The 26,200-nt window shown below is 42.0% G+C and overlaps 2 protein-coding genes and 2 long non-coding RNA genes across 4 annotated transcripts in view; 2 read left to right on the top strand and 2 right to left on the bottom strand.

Moving 5' to 3' along the window:
• The window catches only part of LOC143485993 (uncharacterized), an 11,165-nt gene extending 9,975 nt beyond the window's left edge, over nucleotides 1-1,190 (bottom strand). The window contains exons 1-3 of the mRNA XM_076985757.1: nucleotides 1,145-1,190; nucleotides 909-1,028; nucleotides 643-735 (exon numbers count right to left, since the gene is read on the bottom strand). The gene's annotated coding sequence lies outside the window, so the exon portion shown is untranslated. The remainder of the gene's footprint in view (nucleotides 1-642; nucleotides 736-908; nucleotides 1,029-1,144) is intronic.
• Nucleotides 1-26,200, top strand: part of LOC143486040 (uncharacterized) — a 149,777-nt gene that overhangs the window by 114,967 nt on the left and 8,610 nt on the right. The gene's annotated exons all lie outside the window — the stretch shown is intronic.
• Nucleotides 5,355-7,876, top strand: LOC143485996 (uncharacterized). Its single transcript, XR_013123096.1, has 3 exons — nucleotides 5,355-6,512; nucleotides 6,589-6,665; nucleotides 6,876-7,876. It is a non-coding gene; the product is annotated as an uncharacterized LOC143485996 (long non-coding RNA).
• LOC143486038 (uncharacterized) lies at nucleotides 13,054-14,819 on the bottom strand. Its single transcript, XR_013123115.1, has 3 exons — nucleotides 14,182-14,819; nucleotides 14,023-14,098; nucleotides 13,054-13,865 (listed from the first exon to the last, which is right to left on the bottom strand). It is a non-coding gene; the product is annotated as an uncharacterized LOC143486038 (long non-coding RNA).

Genomic DNA, 26,200 nt, shown 5'->3' with positions numbered 1-26,200 from the left:
ACTATAAGTTCAGGTCAATAAAGTTGTTTGGAAATTTGTTTTTGTATATATTGCACATACAAACAATAATATTCTGTAATTGGTTAATAAATGTTTCATTTTGTGCAAGTGTAAATAATGACTATTACACCATTAATATTTTAGTCAACTAAATTCTTTTGATAATTAGTCGACTAAATTCTAATGATAATTAGTTGACTAAAACTAGACTAAGACTAAAAACAAATCCAATGACTAAATTATGACTAAAACTAAATGACATTTTAGTCAAAAGACTAAGACTAAAACTAAATAAAAAATTGCTGTCAAAATTAACACTGGTTCTAAGGCCTCTCCAAAGTGCCACGCTGTCACGTAGGGCTACGCCCCCCTCTCTAGCTGACACTTTGGGTTCCTGCTCGTGTCTGTGTCGTTCCCTGCGTGTCTGTCTCCATGGTTTCCCCTCGTCTGCCACGCCCATGTCGTCATTGTCTTCACCTGTGTCTGGATTAGTTCCGTGTATTTATAGTCCTTATGTTTCCCTTGTCCCTCATTGCATATTTTGTGAAGTTTATGTATCAACGTGTGTGTCTCACCAACTGATCACAAAACACACACACACACACACACACACACACACACAAACACGTTTGGTCTACTTGCCTGGTGCTTCTGAAGCTGGGCTTTGTGAAGTGCTTCTCTGGTCTTGGCAAGAATCTTCTCCTTCTCCTCCAAATTACCATACAACTCCTCAACCTGAGAGAAGGAGAGAGAGAGAGAGAGAGAGAGAGAGAGAGAGAGAGAGAGAGAGAGAGAGAGAGAGAGGGAGTGTTAACATAAAGGGTGGCCTATATGACACTGCTGGGGTACACATGTAAACCCCTGTAATGGTATGTGTGTGTGTCTGAGTGTGTGTGTCTGTGTGTTACCTCTTTCTCCTTCTCCTTGAGCAGTAGGCTCAGACCCTGGATGATCTTGTCTCTCTTCAGAGAGTTCCTCCTCTCCACACCCAACTCACCATTCCTCTGCTCCAGCTCAGCCGAGAGCGCCTGGCAGTGACCACACACACACACACACACACAAGGATAAGAGTGTTGAGGTAGGACAAAGCGTTGCCCAGGTAATCGAACTTACAATCTTACGGTACAGAGCCTGCTTTTCTAACCTTTAGTTAGTCTGTGTGTGCGTGTACCTTGTTCTCACGGTCCATCTCCTCCTTGTTCTCACGGTCCATCTCCTCCAGTCTGTGTTTAAGTGTTTGGCTGCTGTTCTTGGTGGATTGAAGGTCTTCGCTCAGCTGCTTGGCAGTCTGCTGCAGCCTGTTCAACTCCTCCTGCTTCAGTGAGCATGCCTGAACACACACACACACACACACACACAGTCAAAAAATACCCATTCAGGTGGGGAAGACAACACCCCCATGTGACATTACGTGACCTAATCTGACCCCTGCAGGAGTCATACAGCAGTATTTCTGGGCATTCAGAGGCTCCGTCCTCTGTCCACCTCCCCCCACATATATACATGTTTTTGCATTGCTGTGAGGACCATGAGATGGGACAGGTTTGTGAGGTCCACCCTTTCTCCTTGTTTTAACAACAAACACTGCCACTCGCCAGAAGGGGTCCCTGTTGGCTGAAAGCACACTTTAGATCTTGAAACACTTGTTATAATAATTAATACCCATGTTGTGAGGACTTCTAGTTGCTAAGCAGATGTTTGCCCTCTAGTGGATTAAGCAAATGTAAGCAACCAGGATTCATTTGATTGGATAGCTGTTTTCATAAGATTTTTATGATTGGTTCCAGCACTGTGATTGGTTCCTGGCACTGTGCCCTTCAACAAAGTGCTTGATAACTGAAAGCCCTTTGCTGAATGACTGTCACTAACGACAGCATAACCTACAAGCCATTATGACCAGGCACGTTTACAGATGTGTACGGTTTTACACCGAATCCAGCCAGCTCACAGCCAATAGCAAGTCAGGAGGAGGTGGGGCTTTCCCATCATGCCCAGCGTGTCCTTCTTCCTCCGAGTTTGAATCTCACACTGGTGGTTTATATTAGAGAATAATTCTGTGGAGTCATACGTGATGTTGGGGTGTTTGGTGCGTTTTGGTAATATTTGTCATAATTTTTATGTTTAGAAAACTCACTGTATGATGTGTATATATATACCATTTCAATTGTTTGATCTAAATTAAACTACCAGTCAGGGGCAAACACAAGAAACAGCCCTCCGTGGGGCAGCTGGCACTTAGCAACAATGCAGCATCGTAACCATATGAACACTACAACGTTATATTTTGGTTACGTTATCACCATCCAAAACAAGTTATGAACAAACAGACCATGCAAGAGGAGCAGGGCTCTGCCCCCAGATCAGGCAGGAGGAGTGTGTGTGTGTGTGTGTGTGTGTGTGTGTGTGTGTGTGTGTGTGTGTGGGTGTGTGTGTGTGTGTGTGTGTGTGTGTGTGTTGTGTGTGTGTGTGTGTGTGTGTGTGTGTGTGTGTGTGTGTGTGTGGGTGTGTGGGTGTGTGGGTGTGTGTGTTTTGTAGGTGTGTTTGGGTGGGGTCTAACATCTCTTTAATTTCCATGGGGAATTAGACACACATGCCCATGATGTAATTCAGTAGATCATTAAGGAAGCTGTAGTCTGCCTGGTGCCTGTGGATCACCCCGGTATGATTGTAAGCATGAGTAGGTGCATATAAGGAAACACACACACACACACCTGGTTTTCTTTCTCCGTTTTCTGTCTCTCCTGGTCCAACTCATTTTTCAGAGCCTGCGTAAACCAAAAGAATGTGGCGTTAGTATTTAATTTACCATAAAACGCTAGGAAGGCAGGCTGACTATGGAAGGAGTGATGCTAGAGGTGGGGTGTGGGTGGGGGTGTGGTTGTGGTGTGGTGGCTGTACGCTGGATACACTGATGATACACTCATGAAGGCAAAAAGAGAGGCTTTAAAACATGATTCACATCTAACCAGCCACAGCAACAAAATGACCTGTAGCTCCTTGTCCTTTTGCCCAATCAGAACGCTGAGCTGTGCCATCTGCTCTGTGACTGGCTGCTCTGGGCACTTCTTCTGCAGCTCTCCAATCAGAGCGTCCTGGTTTTTGATAGACTCCTGGAGACGCTCAATCACTCTGTGAAAGAAGGTGGGAAAAGTTAGCATCATGTTGGGAGGCAGAATTAGATTCAAATAACTGAAGAGATGAAAATCACATCACTAGATGAATCACAACAACAACAACAACAACAGCTTGGAACATTCAAACAGCATATTCAGAAGAGATAAAGACGTGTGGACGTGGTCCTGTGGACGACACTGCGCCCCCCTGGTGACACAGACCCTCAGGACTCACCTCAGGGCTTTCCTACACACACACACACACACACACACACACACACACACCATTTTAAACATATAGAAGCATAAATGAGCAATTTCTTTATTTTAAAATTCAAATCAATGAGTGGCACATCTAGTTTGCATGAATTGACATGTGCAGTGGGCGGGGCTTACGATGCAGACACCAGTAGGTCCCGTTTCTCTGCGAGCTCTCTATTCATGGACTCCACCTCCACTTTTAACTCAATGTTCTACACAAACACACACACACACACACAAACATCACATAAATGGACAGAGATGAGGAGGAACAGAAATAAACAAAGAGACGAGGGGAGGAGTTATGGGAGAGAAAATATCAGAAAGATAAAGACAAACGTGCATGTTTGTTTTTTTGTTTGTTTGTTTTTATGACAACCGCTTGTTCATGAAAAGAACTTTTCACAAAGACAAAACACACACTTCCCACAAAAGACAAACACTTGTGGTCAAGTTATCCTCAAAGGCCTGTGCATGCAGATCTTAGGTTTCGCGCTCTACATCACAGAACATCTATAAAGAGCGGCGGAGCAGAAGACCGCACCATCACGTCAGACAGCCTAAACATCCACCACGAACGAATCCCGTTCTGGGACTCCATAATGTTACATTGTCTAAGAATCCAGTTATTCATTATTGTCCAGTGCTGTAACACGGTCCTGGCAAAGCAGATGTAACCTTATTTGGGTATATTTCATCTGAACTGAACTGAGAGTGACACACACACACACACACACCTCTACATGGAGCTACTGTGTATAAAAAGCACATATAAATACTTTCATTCACCAAATAAAATAGCTCTAATAATGGGCTTACAGGCTAATACTCGAACACTCACAGAGAGAGAGAGAGAGAGAGAGAGAGAGAGAGAGAGAGAGAGAGAGAGAGAGAGAAAACAGTTTGTTCCTTCTTATGTTCTTAGTGTTGTAGGGGATACTATACTCGAGGCAGACAGAGGTGCATGAATAACTAATAAATGCTTTGTGTGTGTGTGTGTGTGAGAGAGAGAGAGAGAGAGAGAGAGAGAGAATCAGCAGTACCTGTCACGTCCTCCACACTAAACTCGTTGCGCCGCAAATACTCGCTCACCAAAATCGAAGGAATTGCGTAATAGAACTAATCTATTCCCTCCTCATACGTAACAAATGATTGTAATTTAGAGTCATATACTGTATGCTGATATATTGTAATATACTGTATGCTGATTCCATCTTTAGATAGATGCATCCTTTAACATTATTATTAAACTCTTAACTCCAAAAGTGATAGTTTTGCGTGTGCGGCTATATTTACGGTGGTGCTAGGAGCGCTCAGGACACTGAAGGACCCGCTTGTGTTACTCTAAATGACAACAGATATCACGACCAGCAGCACGTATATGACATTACCCGACACCTTATTAAACACTCCACGTTCACACTTTTAAAGGTCAGATAGGCAAAGCTAAATAATACTTTAACGTCGGATTATCTATTTAGCCACAGGACATTCAAGCAGCTATCTATAACCTCCCCAATTCGCCCAATTATAGCTACTAGTTACATTATAGCTACTAGTTAGGGTAGCTATGTAGCGTCAGTGGCCAACTTAGATACATTATACAAGATAGTTAATACTTCCGATTGTTATCTTACGTCTGGCCACCAAAAATAACGTTTAGTTAGGGTGACCAAACGTCCGTATTTCCCGGGACATGTCCATATTTCACGTCCTGTCCCGGGCGTCCCGGGATATTTTTTAAAACTGTGGAAATGTCCTGGTTTTTAAATTCCGTAAATCGGGCCATTAATTCTACAGGCACTAGGACCCTGAGCACGTCGCTGTATGACACGGAATCCCTGAGCCTCATCAGTTGAGCCTCATCATACTCAACTGGCGGAGAAACAACTTGTAAAAACAGAGTAAACTTGAAAAGGGTTTCAAGTTCTACGTTTCATCCTACCTCTGCAATTTTGAAGGTAAGTGGCTGACGCTAGTTAGCTAGCTAGCCTGAGGTGGCAGTCTAATGAAGTGATGTTGTTTTTAGTAACGAACCAACCTGTCCTAGTACTAGAAATGCCTTTTTAAAACATGTTTGTATTTCTGATGGAAGTATCAGGCAAAAGTAAGGCTGACGAGCCTTAGATAACAGTGAGGGCTCACTGCTACAGATCTATGAAGAAAACAGATACGCCACACCAGCTGAGAGTAGGACTGGTTAAAATGACACGAGTTCTGTTCAGTGTCACGTTCAAAGTTCTGTTGAACAAGTTCAAAAGTTAGTTCAACACAAGTTCAATCTTTTATCCTTGCTCTTACTTCACGTAAGCTGTGATAACCATAGGCATTGGTTTTTAAAGCTTACAATGGTAGCCAAATGCAGAGTAGCTGAGTGGGAATCATTAGCAGTCTGTTTTGCCTATAGTAAACAAATGGGAGTTTATTTTACAGTTCGAGCTATTGTTATCTACCTCTATGACTCAAAAGCAGAATATAGTCCACCTCAGCTATTCTTCAAACGGCATTTTCTAAAATCTGTCAATCTGTCTTTCAAATCCTTCATCTTGACTTCTTTATTAACATATGGCTTCAACACTTACACCTATTAACATATTCTGATAACACTCTTCAAGAAGCAGTTGAAGTAAAACCTGTTCTGTAGTAGGTGGTGGAAACAACAAAATAATATAAATATAAGTAGGCCTGTTTCACTCCTATGTTTAAGCATTTCATCTGGAGTGAAAATGAAGTTTACATCTAAAATATATTTAGTTTATAGTTGATTGAACCATGCACAACACTGTAGAATAGAAAGACAGTATAGCCAAGTGTTTTAAGAGTGATGCAAAACAGCACAAACGTTATATGAGACAATAGACAAGTGACATTCACCACTAACAACATGATGGGACAGATATTGCGCCTATTGACATTGCTGAAGTCTTCCTTTCAAGATATTAAATTTTGCCTCTTGTGTATTTCAGATGACATTACGTGATTCAATGCCAGTTGTGCTCATTAACAGCAACTGCTCTTGTGTTGCTGGTTGCATTGCTTTTCCAGACTGCTCATTATTCTGAATCTGGCATGTCTGTCGTCCCTCCTGTCCTTTCATGCACACAGACAGAACAGAAGTGGCATAAACCACCAACAATGGTTTGTCTTATTTCATTATTTAATGTTAGTTAATGTATCACAGTCACTTTACTAACACCATCTTTTAAATTAATAGGGGGTGAAGCCTGGACACGTGGATGCCATGGTTGTCCTAAAGCCAAAACCAGGTGCTACTACAGCCAGTGGAGTTAGGTATGTAGTACCAAATTTAATAGGCAGATTACAGTGTGTGGTAAAAAAATAAATGCTTTTGATCATCTGATAAGACCCTGTTCTCTTCAAAATTTAATTTAGCCTCGTTGTACTTCAGATGACATGTGATATGTGATTCACAATCAGTTGTGCTGGTGAACAGATTACAATGTGTAAAAATAAATGTTATTCACTCTTCTTTTATTTCAGAAGTACACTTTTCAAGGGCTACAGCGGTGAGCTCCCACACCCGGCCACCCTCAATCCTGGACCAGTCTACGCTGGAATGAAAGCAGATTCTCTTCCACTCATCTGCACAATGAACATCTCGCCTGACAAGCCACTTGTGGACTCCATCTTTGGGAAGGTACAAGTTGGCAGTGTACTGTCCTATCAACAACCACCACCTCCATCTGACAGTGTTGTCATACATGAGGATGCACCCCCATTCCCGAGTCTGCCACTAGAATGTTACCATCTAAGCCCACCTGAATATTCATTTGTGCCAACACACCAAGAACAGCTACACCTAAGCTCACTTTCTGTGACCTTGTCACAGTCACACCTTATTGAGGAGGCAACAAGATCCCAAAGTGCTACACCTGAGTGGCATTCACTTAGGAGAGAAAGAGTGACTGCCTCACATTTCAGAGAGGTGAGCTACGTTAGAGGTCCAGGTGCTGCAGAAAGGCTGGCAGAAAGGATAATCCGAAGGACACGACAAACAGCACACATGAAGAGGGGACTTGAAATGGAAACAGGGGCCTTAAAGGACTATGCAGTTCTGAAAAACTTGAACTTGACCAAGTGTGGCCTAGTGATTCATCCAGATGCATCTTGGCTGGGTGCATCACCTGATGGACTTGTATATGACCCACTTGAGCGTCCATCATTTGGGCTTGTTGAAATTAAGTGCCCAAATGCACAAAGCTATGTAGACTGCAAATTCCTCAAAGTGGCGCAAGGCCTACACAAAATGAAGGAGAGCCATTGTTATTATTGGCAAATTCAGTGCCAGTTATTGATTACTGGTATGCAGTGGTGTGATTTAGTTATCTGTGCCCATGATGATATCTTTGTGCAGCGAGTTTACAGAGATAGCAGTGTATTAGAAGAGGTGAAAAGGAGGTGTGACATGTTTTTCTTTAACATTTGCATGCCAAAATACCTCTCTATGCCCAAGCAATAGAAAATCATAATGAAGACATGAACTCATGAACAATTTAAACTATTTCAATTTATTCTGTCAATTGTATTACTATTGTTTTCATTTCATTTTTTACAAATACAGTAAAAGTTAAGAAATACATAATGTTGTATTGTGTTGTGTCAATTTTACATATAAAAGTGAAAGCATTTTATACAATTAATCATATTGCACTGTACCTTAACATTGCAGCCAATATTTACAGACTAGCATGACCTAAAGCAGGGGTCGGCAACCTTTTTGACTCTGAGCCACAAAAGCAAAATAATTGGAAATTTATTTCAGTGACGATGACATGTCACTCAAGCGAACCGAAACTAAATACCGGACATTTGTGAAATTCCACCCGAACATTTTTTTAAGTCTCAAAAATAATATACGTTAATTAAATACTCATTAATTCTATTCAAAAGCTGAGCCGCATCAGAGGCATCAAAGAGCTGCATGCGGCTCCAGAGCTGCGGGTTGCCGACCCCTGACCTTAAAGGGATCATTTTAAGGTTAGAGAAAATAAATAAATAAATAAATCACTGTAATTCACATTACATCATCTGTCTAATTCTGGATTGAGATTAGCCATTGTTTGCCCAGGCTTTTACCAAGGGGCCATTTTGATAATTCACCAAAAGACAGGCAACAGTAAAAATTTGGTTTATGCTCCCTGTGATTGAAAGGGGGATCAATGTGCTGAATATTTTATGTTCTTTGTCTCTGCGAATCACACGCTCAACATGGACTCTCAGTCTTGCAATGGACTGTGACGTTCTGATCTCTGACCTAGACAGTTGAGCTCTCTTTGACAGAAACGTGGGTATGTGGACTTTGCATGGAACGCAGTCTTCAACAAGGAAACCTGCTAGCTAGTCCACCATGATGGCCATAGATGGGTCAAGGAGGGCCACAATGCCAGACTGCTTTAAGATCTCTTTATCACTGATAGCACCTTGATAAAGAGAAGACACAAAGGTCACTGCGCCATGAGGGGCTATCCCAATCAACCCTTTGAATGTACAGTGTGATTTATAAGTGGAAAACACTTCACTCTGGAGGAGAAGGAAATTTGGAGTTTGACATCTCAGTTTTGTGCAATCTAAAATTATTTGAGTGTCAGCGTAGTCCTGAAACACATCTGGGAGGTGAGTTCACAGTGTCCACATCTAACCAAATAGAAACGGCTCCCAATACAGTATAAAGGAAGTTGGCCCAGGTGTTAATGATACGACTAACAGTTGACCGATGTATTCTAAATCTGTGGGCCAAATCCTTTTGCATCAGTCCCAATGACAGGTAGTTCATGAAGAGAAAAAACTCATCAATTGGTTGAAGAACCTGGGGAAAAAATACATTATCTTATTGTCATATTACATTATGACTATCAAAACTTCTTTTGATGTAAAGATTAATTTGAAAATGATGACATAACATGCTTTGTATGGACAACACGAAAACATTTACCGTTGCACTGGCAGAGTGTTGTATAGTCAAAGTCAAATTTATTTATATAGCTTTCACAACACATGTCACAAAGCAGCTTTACAATCGTATGGGTCCAGATCCCTAATGAGCAAGCCAAGGCGACAGTGGCAAGGAAAAACTCCCTATGGTGGTGGGGATTAGGAAGAAACCTTTGGAGGACCAAGACTCAAAAGGGAACCCATCCTCCATTGGGCGGCCCGTTAGCACCGGGTGCGCAGGATGGTTCTACAGGTTCTACAGATAATATCTAGCACGTTGGTGTGTGTACTCTGTGCAGGAATAAAACGAAACTAAATGATTATGATATTGTAGTGAACTTGAAGTGACTCAAATCAATGGTTATTGTGGGGCTTGTAAAAGCAACCTTACAGAAAAGGCTGTTTAATACACGTCATTAAAAATAACAGTTGCATTCCTGCAGACATCACATTCTTGACATTCAATAGACTCAAAATGCTATCTTGTATAGCTACAATACAATGCTACACATTAACTACAATGTCATGTTCAAGCTCCTCTTGATTACAACAGTAGTTCATCTCCTTACACACTGGCTCTTCCCTTAACATCCATAGCACATAATGATGTGCTTTCCTGTGTGATACTAATGTCATTCATTGCTGTGAACTGAATACATATACACACACATACACACACACACACATTTATGTATGTATGTATTATGTAAGCATGTGTACTGATTCCTTCTCCTAGCAGGTTCCTCGTGCAGCTCTTTGATTGGTCCTTTCTGTCTGGTCTGCACTCACGGCCATCAGCTGTTTGTCCTCTTGTTTCTGCAGGTCGCTGTTGCTCTTGGTGGCCAGCAGGGGGCAGGCGGCGCCACCAGCTTGTGGTTGGCCTTGATCAGACGGCCTGCAACACAACCTCACAGGACTGAAATCTCTGGTTAACTCTAATTTTTGTGACTTAACTGGATGTGTAGGCTATTCTATATGAAGCACATATCTCTACATTCAACAAGGGTTATTTTAAGGGGAGTATGATTTTGGTGAGGCCAATACAGATAAGTCACAAAAAAAACAAAAAAACAAAAACGGACATTTCAATCCTGTGAGGTAGTGACTATAACTTAGTTCATTGAGCACTTTAGTTTTGTCCTTACTAGATATTTAGACATAATACTGCTTTAATACTGCGAAGTCATGTGGTCAGAGGTGAACTTCAGTATAGCCAGTGTGTATTTTATTTAAAATAATTGTGGCGAGGTGTAGAGGGGAACTCATCCCTCCATGAGACTTGGAAGGGGTAGAAGTGGTTGTGGTAGCAGGTGAGACGGCAGACAGCAGATCACATATTCTGCAGTTCTTGAGTAACACGAGAGTAAACGATAGGAACAGCTTAGCATGCAAACAGGGAAATGTAGGCAATGCTTCACAGTGACTGCAAAGTAGTGTTGGTGGTGATTGGTTCAGGTGGACGTGACCTGGTATCATCAAATCAAATATATTTGTATAGCGCTTTTCACAACACATGTTGTCACAAAGCGCTTTACAGGATTTACAAGGTTAACAATACTATGGGTCCAAATCCCTAATGATGATACTGATATTGTAGGCCCCGACTGCAGTGTTACTCCCCTGGTGAACTTCGGAGAATCTTGAGACCCTTTAGAATCCTGGGTGTATGTGGGCGCGCGTGTGTGTGTGTGTGTGTGTGTAGAAATTGCTGATGTCTGAGGACTTAATTTGGCAGTAAAGTCACAACTCTGTTAAATACAGAAGGAATGTGGAAGCTTATGGAGGTTTACACCTTCTGAGCTTTCTGTGTGTGGGTTTGTGTTTCCAGGCTTTCTCTGCGTGAAAAAGACTTTGAAGAAGAAGAAGAACAACAAGAGGACATCTATGATGATGAAGACTCACACTTTGAGTCTGTCAATCTGGTGAGGCAGTAAATGAGTTAGTGTCACTCACTAGGCCTAAAGAAATCGGCTTTTAGGAATCACCAGTAGATTACTGTTTGGAGACCTGACTGGAACATATCTAACCATCATTTCACTGAGGTAAAGAGGAGCAAGACCATGAAGACATTTAAAAACCATGACTAGAACTTTAAAATCTATTCTAAAGCTGACAGGTAACCAGTGCAGTGAGTGGAGTGCAGGTGTAATATGATCTCTCTTTCTTTCTCTCTCTCTCTCTTTTTTAACATCGCAGTCGATGCAAAGTACAACACGACCCTCTGTGCCCAGTGCTATCTGGTGTGCCGTGCAGCACATGAGCACGTCTCCACTCATGTTTGCCGGTGTTACACCGAAATCTGACCACGTGAGCAGAAGGATCGTTGTTGCACACAGGTCCAGGAGAGAGGCGGGCCAGTGGCTCAGTTAAAGGTGTCAGAGGCTCTGCCCACTCAGGTGCTGGAGCGGTTTAAAAAATCTGTAGCATGTAATAATTTAATAGATAGCATAATCGTGTGTGTGTGTATATATATATATCTAGCTCAAATATCACGGCGGAACAGTGAGGTGAATTCTCCCCCAGTCAGTATTAAGGCCACAGTCCTACTGAAGAAGGAGCTAGCTCAGAAAACACAGGCTCTTAACAGTGCACTGAGGAGGGAGAACCAGCTGAAGGTGTGTGCGTGTATGCATGCTGTGTATATACATTTGTGAATGTTTTTTATACATGTGCATATCTCCAGCAAAAAAGAAATACACTGAGAATATGGAGTATTTTTACCTTTTTAACTGTGTGTGCGTGTGTGTGTGTACGTGCGTGTACGTGTGTGTGTGTGTGTGTGTGTGTCCAGAGCTTTGACACGCTGTTGAAGGAGAAGGACGTGGAGCTGCAGCAGCTGGTGAACACAGTGAAGACTGTGCAGCGCTCCAGTCAGAAGAGTGAGGCCAGCCTGCAGGGGGCGCTGAACGAAAAAGACTCCATCATCCAGCAGCTACAGCACTCTCTACAGCTCAAAACCACGAACGTGGAGGTTATACACACACACTCACACACACACACACATACAGTGTGTGTGTGTGTGTGAGTGTCTGTGTGTGTGTGTGTGTGTGTGTGTGTGTGTGTGTGTGTGTGTATAACCTCCATGTCCATGGTTTTGAGCTGTAGAGAGTGCTGTAGCTGCTGGATGTGACAAAGAGTTATTCAAACAGTCAGGATTGGCCAAGTTGCTCACAGAAGAAATGGCAGTGATGGTTGGCAAGGGCTTCCTAATTACTGATTGTGTTAAGTGCAAAGTCTACTGCCCACCATTTTTGTTAAAGCAAAGTCAGATGCCTGCATACCAGGTATCTGAAACACAATCCATAGCCCGTCTTAGTGTACGCGTAGAACGTGTAATAAGGAGAATCAAACAAAACAAGTTGTTTGATGGCATAATTTCCCTTTCTCACACAGTAAACATTAACCAGTTATTTACAGTGGCATGCCTGTTGTCAAACTATCAAAACAAAGCACTAGTTAAGTCATGGGTTAAAATAAAGCTCTTATTTTTATTAATCAAACAATAATTAATTACATATGAATAATTTGTAACATTTAAATTTGTAACTGTAAATATTTTTTCATAAACATATTTCCAGGTTCTTTACATCAAAAACAATGTGCTGTTTAAGAAAAGCACAAATATTGTTAAATAAGTGAACATATGATTTAAAAAAGATTCTGTATAGAACATGTTAACATTTCAATGACAGACATTTTGTCATATATGTGTAGAAGTAAAATAAATCTGTCTTCTCACGAATTTGTCTCTGTACATCTGCATCCATATAAACCAGCTCCACAAAAAAATCCTCTTTAGCCCACACCACAAAATCACACCAGTGAAGCCCGCTGATTAGTAACTGACATTTGAATCTGCCAGTAATACGCATGTCTTTTTTAGTTTTGAACATCCGTACTCCATATACAGATACTTACAGTCAATGTAATTCTTCACATTAGGGCATTTAATCTCGACCAAGCCAAACTGGGGGTATTCAGTGGGGTCAAATACGACACCATCAGGGGCTGCACCAAGCCAGGGAGCATCTGGGTGGATGATGAGGCCACATGGTGTGTGATTTACATTGAGTATCCTGCAATACTCAGATGCTGCTCCGGACTCCATCTCTAGACCTCTCTTCATTTCAGCCGTCCGTCTGGTACCTCTGATGATGCGTTCAGCAAGGGACTCTGCAGAGCTATGCCCTCTGACATGGCACACCTCACGAACACATCACGCTGTTACTCTAGGCTTGTGCCAGAGTTGACATCTCAATTCTGTGAGCCATATCAAGTGACACCTCCAAAGACTTCAGGTGAAAGAGTTCCTGTTCAGTGCACACAAAAGCACAGGTGGGTGCATCAAGGTGGTGGTCTTTTAGAGGAAGAAGTGGGGTTGATGGCACATCAGGGTGGAGAGTGATGTGTCGTGATGGTAACACAGGCTGCTGATATGACAGACCACTGCCTTCCTGCACCATACCAAATGCACACTGCACAGCTGGCTTGTGGGATGCCATGCCTATAGTGGTCACCATGCCCCTGTAGAGTCCACTCCTACAAATTCAAGTACAGACAATACCCCAAACTATAAGCATCTAGTTTAATATTAAATTATAATATTTAAATTAAAGTTAATTGTAACTATACATTTGTGATAGAGCAGCTAAACTGCACAATTGCATGTCTAATTAGAAGTAATTAAGCACCATACCTAACTCCACCTTGAGATGTTCCATTTGGCACAGGTTTTGTGATCACCATGTTGTTGATTGCTCCTGGCTTTACACCTTAATAATATGGACAAAAGTTGCTGTAATTTAATTCAGGCAGTGCATTAAATTAGATAACCTAGCCACTAGGGTGCACACACCAGTGTATTTTAGTGTCGGTCCCAAGCCCGGATAAATAGGGAGGGTTGCGTCAGGAAGGGCATCCGGTGTAAAAACTGCGCCAAATCAAATGATGCGGATCAAAAACAGAAATTCCATACCGGATCGGTCAAGGCCCGGGTTAACAACGACCACCACTGGTGCTGTTGTCCAACAGGGCATTAGCGGAAATTGGACTACTGTTGGGAGGAGGAGGAGGAGGAGAGGGGGGAAGAGGGTTCTGAAGATGAAGGAGAGGAGGCAGAGCAGGAGGGTGGAGGTTAGAGTTGGTACGTTGAATGTGGGCTCTATGACAGGTAAAGGGAGAGAGCTAGCTGATGCGATGGACAGGAGGAAGATAGATATACTGTGTGTACAGGAGACCATGTGGAAGGGGAGCAAGGCCAGGAGCATTGGTGGTGGCTTCAAACTCTTCTATCATGGTGTAGACAGGAAGAGAAATGGAGTAGGGGTAATCCTGAAGGATGAATTTAGTAAGAGTGTAGTGGAGGTAAAGCGAGTAAGTGACAGGGTGATCTGTGTAAAGTTGGAGATTGATGGGGTGATGATGAATGTCATCAGTACTTATGCTCCTCAGGTAGGTTGTGATGTGGAGGAGAAAAAATAATTCTGGAGAGAGTCAGATGAAGTTGTTTTCCGGGTTCCTAAAGAAGAGAGAGTGGTTATTGGAGCAGTTTTAAATGGACATGTTGGTGGAGGGAACAGTGGTGATGAGGAGGTGTTGGGTAGATATGGTGTTAATGAAAGGAATACAGAAGGACAGATGGTGGTAGATTTTGCTAAAAGGATGGCTGTAGTTAACACTTACTTTAAGATAAAGGAAGATAACAGGGTAACATATAAGAGTGGTGGACGATGCACACAGGTCGACTATATCCTCTGTAGGAGACGAAACCTGAAAGAGGTTAGTGATAGCAAGGTGTTACCTGGGGAGAGCGTAGCTAAACAGCATAGGATGGTGATATGTAGGATGATGTTGGAGGTGAAGAAGAGGAAGAGAGTGAGAGCGGAACCTAAGATCAGGTGGTGGAAGTTAAAGGATGAGGACTGTGGTGTAAAATTCAGGGATGAGGTGAGGCAGGTACTGGGTAATGGTGGTGGTGTTCTGGATACCTGGGATGAGACTTCAAATGCAGTGAGGGATGTGGCTAGGAAGGTACTTGGTGTGACCTCAGGACAGAGGAAGATAGACAAGGAGTTGTGGTGGTGGAATGAGGACGTTCAGGAAAGTTTGAGAGGAAAGCGGTTGGCTAAAAAGAATTGGGATTTTCAGCGAGATGAAGAAAGTAGACAGAGGTACAAGGAGATGTGTCGCAAGGCAAAGAGAGCAGTGGCAGAAGCTAAAGAGAAGGCACATAGCAAGCTGTATGAGAAGTTGGACACTAAGGAAGGGGAAAAGGATCTGTACAGATTGGCCAGACAGAGAAACCATGATGGGCAGGATGTGCAGCAGGTTAGGATGATAAAGGATAAAGATGGAAATGTGTTGTCTGGTGAGGAGAGTGTCTTGAGAAGGTGGAAGGAGTATTTTGAGGAGCTGATGAATCAAGAGAATGAAAGGGAAAGAAGGTTAGAAGAGGTAGAGGTTGTGAATCAGGAAGTGCCTCAGGTGAGCAAGGAGGTTTATGGATGCAGTGGTAGAGGATATGAGAGTGGCTGGTGTATCAGTGGACGACACTCAGGACAGGGCCAGATGGAGGAGTTTGATCCACTGTGGTGACCCCTGAAAGGGAATAGCCGAAAGAAGAAGTGCATTAAATTAGATCATTCATCTAGTGTGATTATTATAAACTTACGATTGTCCAAGTTTTGTGCCAGCGCTGTTCAGTTTCAGTACAGCTGTGCACAGGGGGAACAACTGGCACACTGAGAAAAATGTGCAGTTTGAAAAAGCAAAGCCACTATACGGTTGCATAGGGCAGTGTCTGCGACACGTGAACAGCATGTGTGTCTCAGCACAACAGGAGATGAATCAGAAAGTCCAATCTGTAAGAGGGTAAGCAAAATTAGTAATGACTTTGCTTAATTCAGGGGTTCCGTATACCAGTCCTGCGGATCCTATATCACACGTTGTGTTTTACCTTTTCTAAAACCTGATTGACCTATTTAGCAAATTAAGATCATTGTGGGTGGGGCTGAGTAAAAAAAGTGTTTTAAAATGGAGGAAAAAAAATGTGCATGTCATAAGAACCCCAAGAATGGAACCTGGACCCGTTTGCTTATTTTATGACAATAGATTTTGCATACAGAACATGGATAGGCTATCACTGACATTAAAATAATGCTCAAGTTATACATAATCCTGAGACATGTATATCTGTATATAATCCTGAACGTGTAATAAGGAGAATCAAACAAAACAAGTTGTTTGATGGCATAATTTCCCTTTCTCACACAGTAAATATTAACCAGTTATTTACAGTGGCATGCCTGTTGTCAAACTATCAAAACAAAGCACTAGTTAAAGCAGTGTTATGTCTAAATATCTAGTAAGGCCAAAACTAAAGTGCTCAATGAACTAAGTTATAGTCACTACCTCACAGGATTGAAATGTCTGTTTTGTTTTTTTGTTTTTTTTGTGACTTATCTGTATTGGCCTCACCAAAATCATACTCCCCTTAAAATAACCTTTGTTGAATGTAGAGATATGTGCTTCATATAGAATAGCCTACACATCCAGTTAAGTCACAAAAATTAGAGTTAACCAGATATTTCAGTCCTGTGAGGTTGTGTTGCAGGCCGTCTGATCAAGGCCAACCACAAGCTGGTGGCGCCGCCTGCCCCCTGCTGGCCACCAAGAGCAACAGCGACCTGCAGAAACAAGAGGACAAACAGCTGATGGACGTGAGTGCAGACCAGACAGAAAGGACCAATCAAAGAGCTGCACGAGGAACCTGCTAGGAGAAGGAATCAGTACACATGCTTACATAATACATACATACATAAATGTGTGTGTGTGTGTATGTGTGTGTATATGTATTCAGTTCACAGCAATGAATGACATTAGTATCACACAGGAAAGCACATCATTATGTGCTATGGATGTTAAGGGAAGAGCCAGTGTGTAAGGAGATGAACTACTGTTGTAATCAAGAGGAGCTTGAACATGACATTGTTCAAGAGTTTGAACAGGACATTGTAGTTAATGTGTAGCATTGTATTGTAGCTATACAAGATAGCATTTTGAGTCTATTGAATGTCAAGAATGTGATGTCTGCAGGAATGCAACTGTTATTTTTAATGACGTGTATTAAACAGCCTTTTCTGTAAGGTAGCTTTTACGAGCCCCACAATAACCATTGATTTGAGTCACTGCAAGTTCACTACAATATCATAATCATTTAGTTTCATTTTATTCCTGCACAGAGTACACACACCAACGTGGTAGATAACACAGATGTTAAAGCGTTAAATTGCTTCAATAATATCTAAGTATAATCATGCTCTGGAGCTCTGTTCACTGAATTCCAAATTCCCATGAAGCTCAGCCAATCAGAATGAGCGCTCCAGGTCCTTCACTAACTCCGCCCCTCACTGTCTCTGCTCTTTGCAGGAGCTGGAGGAGAGCTTCCACATTAGCAGGATGGAGCTGATCGCCTTTGAATTCAATGTGCTGGTGTCTCTAGAGATGGTCCTCTACCTGCCCGAGAGCAGGTCACAACCCACTACCACCTGAGCCTTCTAGTCCCAGCCAGCCCAGCCAGAGCTGACGCCCCCTTTGAGTGGGTGTGGTTTTGCAGACCGGCCTCAGGGAGGACTTCAGCACAACACTAAGTGCTTGTGGGTTATATTGAACATTCTTCTTGCTTTTTGTGTTTGTTTTTGGGACTTTTGCGAGGGAAATTAAATGACAGTAATATTAGCTTAAGCACTTAAATCAACTCCAAACACTCAAATAATAAGAGAGATTTACCACATCCTGTGTGTGTGCTAATGACACTATATGCAAGAGGACGTGCTGATGCTCCTACCTGAGGCTCACCATCTACACCAAAGAGACTGTGACTACTTGGCCGGGGAACAAGGACCTTAAACATTATCTGTAGAACCATCCTGCGCACCCGGTGCTAACGGGCCGCCCAATGGAGGATGGGTTCCCTTTTGGGTTTCTTCCTAAACCCCACCACCATAGGGAGTTTTTCCTTGCCACCGTCGCCTTGGCTTGCTCATTAGGGATCTGGACCCATACGACTGTAAAGCTGCTTCTCAATCCAGAATTAGACAGATGGTGTAATGTGAATTACAGTGATTTATTTATTTATTTATTTTCTCTAACCTTAAAATGATCCCTTTAAGGTCAGGGGTCGGCAACCCGCAACTCTGGAGCCGCATGCAGCTCTTTGATGCCTCTGATGCGGCTCAGCTTTTGAATAGAATTAATGAGTATTTAATTAACTTATATTATTTTTGAGACTTAAAACAATGTTCGGGTGGAATTTCACAAATGTCCGGTATTTAGTTTCGGTTCGCTTGAGTGACATGTCATCGTCACTGAAATAAATTTCCAATTATTTTGCTTTTGTGGCTCCGAGTCAAAAAGGTTGCCGACCCCTGCTTTAGGTCATGCTAGTCTGTAAATATTGGCTGCAATGTTAAGGTACAGTGCAATATGATTAATTGTATAAAATGCTTTCACTTTTATATGTAAAATTGACACAACACAATACAACATTATGTATTTCTTAACTTTTACTGTATTTGTAAAAAATGAAATGAAAACAATAGTAATACAATTGACAGAATAAATTGAAATAGTTTTAATTGTTCATGAGTTCATGTCTTCATTATGATTTTCTATTGCTTGGGCATAGAGAGGTATTTTGGCATGCAAATGTTAAAGAAAAACATGTCACACCTCCTTTTCACCTCTTCTAATACACTGCTATCTCTGTAAACTCGCTGCACAAAGATATCATCATGGGCACAGATAACTAAATCACACCACTGCATACCAGTAATCAATAACTGGCACTGAATTTGCCAATAATAACAATGGCTCTCCTTCATTTTGTGTAGGCCTTGTGCCACTTTTAAGGAATTTGCAGTATACATAGCTTTGTGTATTTGGGCACTTAATTTCAACAAGCCCAAATGATGGACGCTCAAGTGGGTCATATACAAGTCCATCAGGTGATGCACCCAGCCAAGATGCATCTTGGTCAAGTTCAAGTTTTTCAGAAGTGCATAGTCCTTTAAGGCCCCTGTTTCCATTTCAAGTCCCCTCTTCATGTGTGCTGTTTGTCGTGTCCCTCGGATTATCTTTTCTGCCAGGCTTTCTGCAGCACCTGGACCTCTAACGTAGATCACCTTTCTGAAATGTGAGGCAGTCACTCTTTCTCTCCTAAGTGAATGCCACTCAGGTGTAGCACTTTGGGATCTTGTTGCCTCCTCAATAAGGTGTGACTGTGACAAGGTCACAGAAAGTGAGCTTAGGTGTAGCTGTTCTTGGTGTGTTGGCACAAATGAATATTCAGGTGGGCTTAGATGGTAACATTCTAGTGGCAGACTCGGGAATGGGGGTGCATCCTCATGTATGACAACACTGTCAGATGGAGGTGGTGGTTGTTGATAGGACAGTACACTGCCAACTTGTACCTTCCCAAAGATGGAGTCCACAAGTGGCTTGTCAGGCGAGATGTTCATTGTGCAGATGAGTGGAAGAGAATCTGCTTTCATTCCAGCGTAGACTGGTCCAGGATTGAGGGTGGCCGGGTGTGGGAGCTCACCGCTGTAGCCCTTGAAAAGTGTACTTCTGAAATAAAAGAAGAGTGAATAACATTTATTTTTACACATTGTAATCTGTTCACCAGCACAACTGATTGTGAATCACATATCACATGTCATCTGAAGTACAACGAGGCTAAATTAAATTTTGAAGAGAACAGGGTCTTATCAGATGATCAAAAGCATTTATTTTTTTATCACACACTGTAATCTGCCTATTAAATTTGGTACTACATACCTAACTCCACTGGCTGTAGTAGCACCTGGTTTTGGCTTTAGGACAACCATGGCATCCACGTGTCCAGGCTTCACCCCCTAATAATTTAAAAGATGGTGTTAGTAAAGTGACTGTGATACATTAACTAACATTAAATAATGAAATAAGACAAACCATTGTTGGTGGTTTATGCCACTTCTGTTCTGTCTGTGTGCATGAAAGGACAGGAGGGACGACAGACATGCCAGATTCAGAATAATGAGCAGTCTGGAAAAGCAATGCAACCAGCAACACAAGAGCAGTTGCTGTTAATGAGCACAACTGGCATTGAATCACATAATGTCATCTGAAATACACAAGAGGCAAAATTTAATATCTTGAAAAGAAGACTTCAGCAATGTCAATAGGCGCAATATCTGTCCCATCATGTTGTTAGTGGTGAATGTCACTTGTCTATTGTCTCATGTAACGTTTGTGCTGTTTTGCATCACTCTTAAAACACTTGGCTATACTGTCTTTCTATTCTACAGTGTTGTGCATGGTTCAATCTACTAGTTCACTGAGCAACTATAAACTAAATATATTTTAGATTGAAACTTCGTTTTCACTCCAGATGAAATGCTTACACATAGGAGTGAAACAGGCCTACTTATATTTATATTATTTTGTTGTTTCCACCACCTACAACAGAACAGGTTTTACTTCAACTGCTTCTTGAAGAGTGTTATCAGAATATGTTAATAGGTGTAAGTGTTGAAGCCACATGTTAATAAAGAAGTTAAGATGAAAGATTTGAAAGACAGATTGACAGATTTTAGAAAATGCAGTTTGAAGAATAGCTGAGGTGGACTATATTCTGCTTTTGAGTCATAGAGGTAGATAACAATAGCTCGAACTGTAAAATAAACTCCCATTTGTTTACTATAGGCAAAATAGACTGCTAATGATTCCCACTCAGCTACTCTGCATTTGGCTACCATTGTAAGCTTTAAAAACCAATGCCTATGGTTATCACAGCTTACGTGAAGTAAGAGCAAGGATAAAAGATTGAACTTGTGTTGAACTAACTTTTGAACTTGTTCAACAGAACTTTGAACGTGACACTGAACAGAACTCGTGTCATTTTAACCAGTCCTACTCTCAGCTGGTGTGGCGTATCTGTTTTCTTCATAGATCTGTAGCAGTGAGCCCTCACTGTTATCTCGTTAGCCTTACTTTTGCCTGATACTTCCATCAGAAATACAAACATGTTTTAAAAAGGCATTTCTAGTACTAGGACAGGTTGGTTCGTTACTAAAAACAACATCACTTCATTAGACTGCCACCTCAGGCTAGCTAGCTAACTAGCGTCAGCCACTTACCTTCAAAATTGCAGAGGTAGGATGAAACGTAGAACTTGAAACCCTTTTCAAGTTTACTCTGTGTCGTTGTACTTGATGCTCTGACAATACGACGCACATCGTTGACGGTAAACTTCGGGAACTCCTTGTGAATTTAGACTCAGCCATAACATAGGCACTTCCGTATACCAACCGGAACTATGGTACCATCCTGACACCAAACGAGGAAGTGATTCGTGCACCTAGGCCAATCAGCGCAATACCAGTTTCAAATGACAGCAAAATTGACCAATCATATCTTCCCTCTTAGTGGGCGGGCTTAACTGTATGATAATTTCCGCCCGCTGTGGCGACGCTAGCTGTCGTTAGCACCACTGCTAGCTAGCTTCTATTCATTTCTTTGATGTATATATATAATATAAACGGTCTCTGGTATGAACCCTTTGGGTACAAGCCAGGCTGCATCAGGTTATTGTAGCAGCCTGGCTGATTTGGTGTTTTGGTTAGAAAAATAGGAAACTGTGATATCACGTGATACTCAACTTTGGAATGTTTGGTTGGGAAGGTGGAATGTTTGGATTCAGTTTTGATGCTGAAAAGCTCAGAACAAGTCGCAAGACATTTTGCTCTGTGAATTACGATACATACAAAACTAACAAATCTCTCTATTTTTTCTAGATCTTTCTCTCTTTCTATTCTTTCTATTTTTCAGGTGGAGAATGAGTTTTTACCAAAGGAGAACTGACCAGCCAAGGCCTGGACAGGAACAGAACCACTTCATAGACACACCAGGTTTTACCACTCGTGGTGAGAAAAATAAATTTTCATATACTATACATAATTTTATACTTCTATGTAAGACAGTATATTAATTCTTATGAGTATGGATTCTATAGGCTTATTCATAATAATTAAAAGTTAAATATACACATTTATATAGTGGGTTTTTAAGGTTCAGAAAAATAACATGTATATTTATTCTACTGATGACTGTCAAGCTCTGTATTTCATGTGTACAGGATAATATAATTAATGGAGCATGGGTTATTTCTTTGACTCAGCACAATTTTCATAAATCTTAACATTGTTCATGTGGCCATGGAAAAAGCAAATAAAAATAAACATTTTTAAAAAGAAACAGATTTCTAACATGACATCACAAATTCTTAAGGATTCTCCCCACATTCTAATGACATCACATGGCACCATAGCCCTTGTTATAATCACTTGTTCATTGGGAAACACAAGGCATTTGAGCCTCACTGGGAGGCATGCTGGGTTTCACTTTACCTGCTGTGGGATTTTCAGGTGTGCCCTACAACCCCCAAGCGACAGTGATCCACACGGATCCCTGTGGACCAGCACCCTTCCCTCACAGAAGGACGGCGGGACCCTCAGATGTCGGCCATGTCTACATGCCTGTAGAAGGACCACTCCACACTGGTACTGTGTAACACTGAAGATTACATGCGTATTCAACAAACCAAATAACCATGCATGATGAAGTAGAAAAAAACATTTATTACATTTGTTTGTAAGGTCTGGCAGAGGTGTAGAACCATCAGCTTTCTGCACATGACCTGACCAGTAAAACATCAGTTTTATCAGAAAATATAACATCACATATTCTTCAACATTGTAATGAATTCACATGGCACTGTAGCCCTTCTTATAGACCTGATGATCTTAACAGTACACGCTCATGCTTCTTCTGTGCCCTGGGTTGGTGTTTTGCATTTAGGCCCTGACATGGAGAGGCGGAGACACCTTGCTCAGCCCCATGTTCAAGGCGAGGTTCTGAGGCAGATGGATCCAGTCTACCTCCAGCCTGCTGGTGGGTTCTTCATCGATAACTGTCTTCTTTCATATAGACATTGATAAGATATTTTTACTAGGCACGCGGACTGTTTTTACAAACATTTGTGAATGGGTCACTCTCAGGAGCTCAGTGAATTCCAGCGTGGAACTGTGACAATATGCCACCTGTGCAATAAATCCAGTCGTGAAATTTCCTCGCTCCTAAAATTCGACAGTCAGCTGTATTATAAGGAAATGGAAGAGTTTGCGATTAACAGCAACTCAGCCACGAAGTGGTAGGCCACGTAAACTGATGTAGCAGGGTCAGCTGATGCTGAAGTGCATAGTACGAAGAGGTCGTCAACTTTCTGCAGCACCGCAATCGAAATTTGTCCTCCGCTCTTACCCATCTGTGCAATTAGAACACACACACACACACTAGTGATTACTAGGGGGCTGTGGTGCACAGCCCACATGCCCGGGGAGCAGTTGTGGTTAGGTGCCTTGCTCAAAGGCACCTCACTCATGGCCTTAGGCCTGAGAATCGAACCCACGACCCTCACAAGACCAGTTCCCTACCACCGGACCATGACTGCCAAGTGACCATGACTGCATATTTGTATTATGAAACATGGGGACAGTATTTATTAGAAACAGGGGAAGACAAACGAATGAACCAGATGGACCAGAGGAAGACATATGAATTTAATGTATTTCATGTTCCATTCATTACTTTAGCTGTGATATGTTTGGTGTAGAGTAGAGCACATTAGAGTGGGCACCTTGACGACCCACATACAGTGTGGGTGTACTGTGACACTCGTTATCTGCTAGGCAGTTGTGTTTAGTCTAAGGTGATAATGCTTCGAATCATTATTATACCAGCATAGTATAATACTGATAATACATGTATATGGATTACAGATGTCATTTATCACTATTTTAGTACACCCCCAAACAGTCTAAACAAAACATTGTCATGTTGCTTTGCTGGCTTCTGATACCTCATCTGGACTGCTGCCAAAGCATATATCTATTAATCTTTGTAATCTATATAACATGGCTTCTTTAAGTATTGGGTATCACCTGGCCAGCGTTAAGCAGTGGTACGCACTTCTTTGTACCCACTTCTGTTGGCAAGGACAATGTGAGCTTACAAGCAAGACTAGACTTGAATGTTTTATTGCAGTCAGTTGATTGTGCCAGCACCCCACTCCCCAGGCCTGCGCTGTTCCGATCCACAGCTCTCCACAACTCTCCCATAGCCACTTTTGCTCCTCACTGCCATCTGCAGATTTGATTATGAATTTAAGTTTTCTTAAATGTTATTCAAATTGCTCCTATTCATTAGCACATTTCGTTTATCCACTTAATGCTACTCTTGATATACATTTGAGCCATGCCAAAATATCGATTATCATAATCTATTATTGTTATTTAAAATGCAGTATGATCTGCAGGTCTTAATTTCATATGCTGGTCTGAAGATTGAACGTGTCCTCTACAGTTCTGTCTGTGTTTCATGTCCAGGTTCAGTGGAGCCTCCCCAGCTCCACTCTCCAGGGTGGAAGAGAGAGAGAGTGGGGAGATTTCACCGGAGCGGCAGACATCTTCAACCCTTGCTCCCAGACATCTTCGAAGCAGCTAACCCCAGGGATGCTGGTAGAGGTGACTTATTGATGTTGGCTTTACTTTATATGTCATTGAAATACCTGTACAAAATGTAGAATTTATAATGTTGCGTAATTTGTTTTGGTATTGGTAAAAACGATATTTGGGAACAAGGAGATCAGTTAGTCAGAAACTTCACTCAGGTGTCAAATGAGCGGAGCTAAACTCATGATCATGGATGCCCTTTCCCATGCAGGTTTGCCCAAATCCAGCCGCTTGCTGCCTGGGAACCCCCCCGGGTCGTTCCTACTGCCCTCCTACCCTCTGGTCACTCTTCCGGGAGTGCAGCTCACTCCCACTCTGCATCGTAGACTACACAAGCGAGACACGAGCCCTCGGTGCAGAGACCCGGACCCGTGGAGGGACAGTACTGGTGAGCGCATGGCTACGTTGCTAAGAACGTACTAGGCACACACAGTGAGGCATGGCCGGTTATTTGGGTGCCCGGTTAAGTTAATTTCGTCTTGCACTAAGCTTGTCTTGCACTTGTTCCCACGTCAGTGGTAAAGTGATGAGCAGACCTAATTTTGTGGTGTCATACATACTACATGAATTTAATTTTAACCAAAAAATTTGCATATACTTAGATCATTTATAGTCACCACTTGTTAAATGTACAAAATACTCAAATTTGATGATCTTCATCTGACATGGTTTCACTCAGTAATGGAACAGTGTCTAGCAGAGGCGAGATGTGTTAGCCATTAGCAGAGCTAGGCGGTACTGTAGTTTGGCACTTCAGTATCTCCCAGTATCAGAATTAAAATAATTCTGAATTGTGCCGAAATAATTAAATTGAATCAAATTGTATTGAAATGTAAGATTTCATGAACTAAAAGAATCACAACTAAGCTAAACTAAAACTGGGTCACACATTTACTGAAGCTCTGATAAATGTCTTCCTGCTTCTGGGCTCACGGATGCCCTGCTTTCAGTTATTCAGTACTACTTCATTGTGCTGCCATTACATGAATTGTAGCAAGATGCATATGAGAAGTTGCCGTTCTCCGTCCATCTTGCTTGAATCATATTTCAGTGGCACTTTCAGATAAAGAAACATATGCAATGTAGTACTAAGGCACTGAGAAATGTTATGGTGAGTTAATTTCTGCTAATGTCCTTATTCACCCATGCAGGTGAAGTTGACTCCAGCAGGTGTTTCCCACTGCCTGTGCTCACTTCACGCACGACAGTCACCTCGTCAGGACTGATGAGACCTTCTCCGCCCACCTTCACAAAGTTGCCTCCACT

Source organism: Brachyhypopomus gauderio, unplaced genomic scaffold, assembly GCF_052324685.1.
Source record: "Brachyhypopomus gauderio isolate BG-103 unplaced genomic scaffold, BGAUD_0.2 sc43, whole genome shotgun sequence".
In the NCBI taxonomy this organism is placed as follows: Eukaryota; Metazoa; Chordata; class Actinopteri; order Gymnotiformes; family Hypopomidae; genus Brachyhypopomus; species Brachyhypopomus gauderio.
The sequence above is the reverse complement of the archived record's forward strand: the minus strand, read 5'-3'. Positions and strand labels throughout refer to the sequence as shown.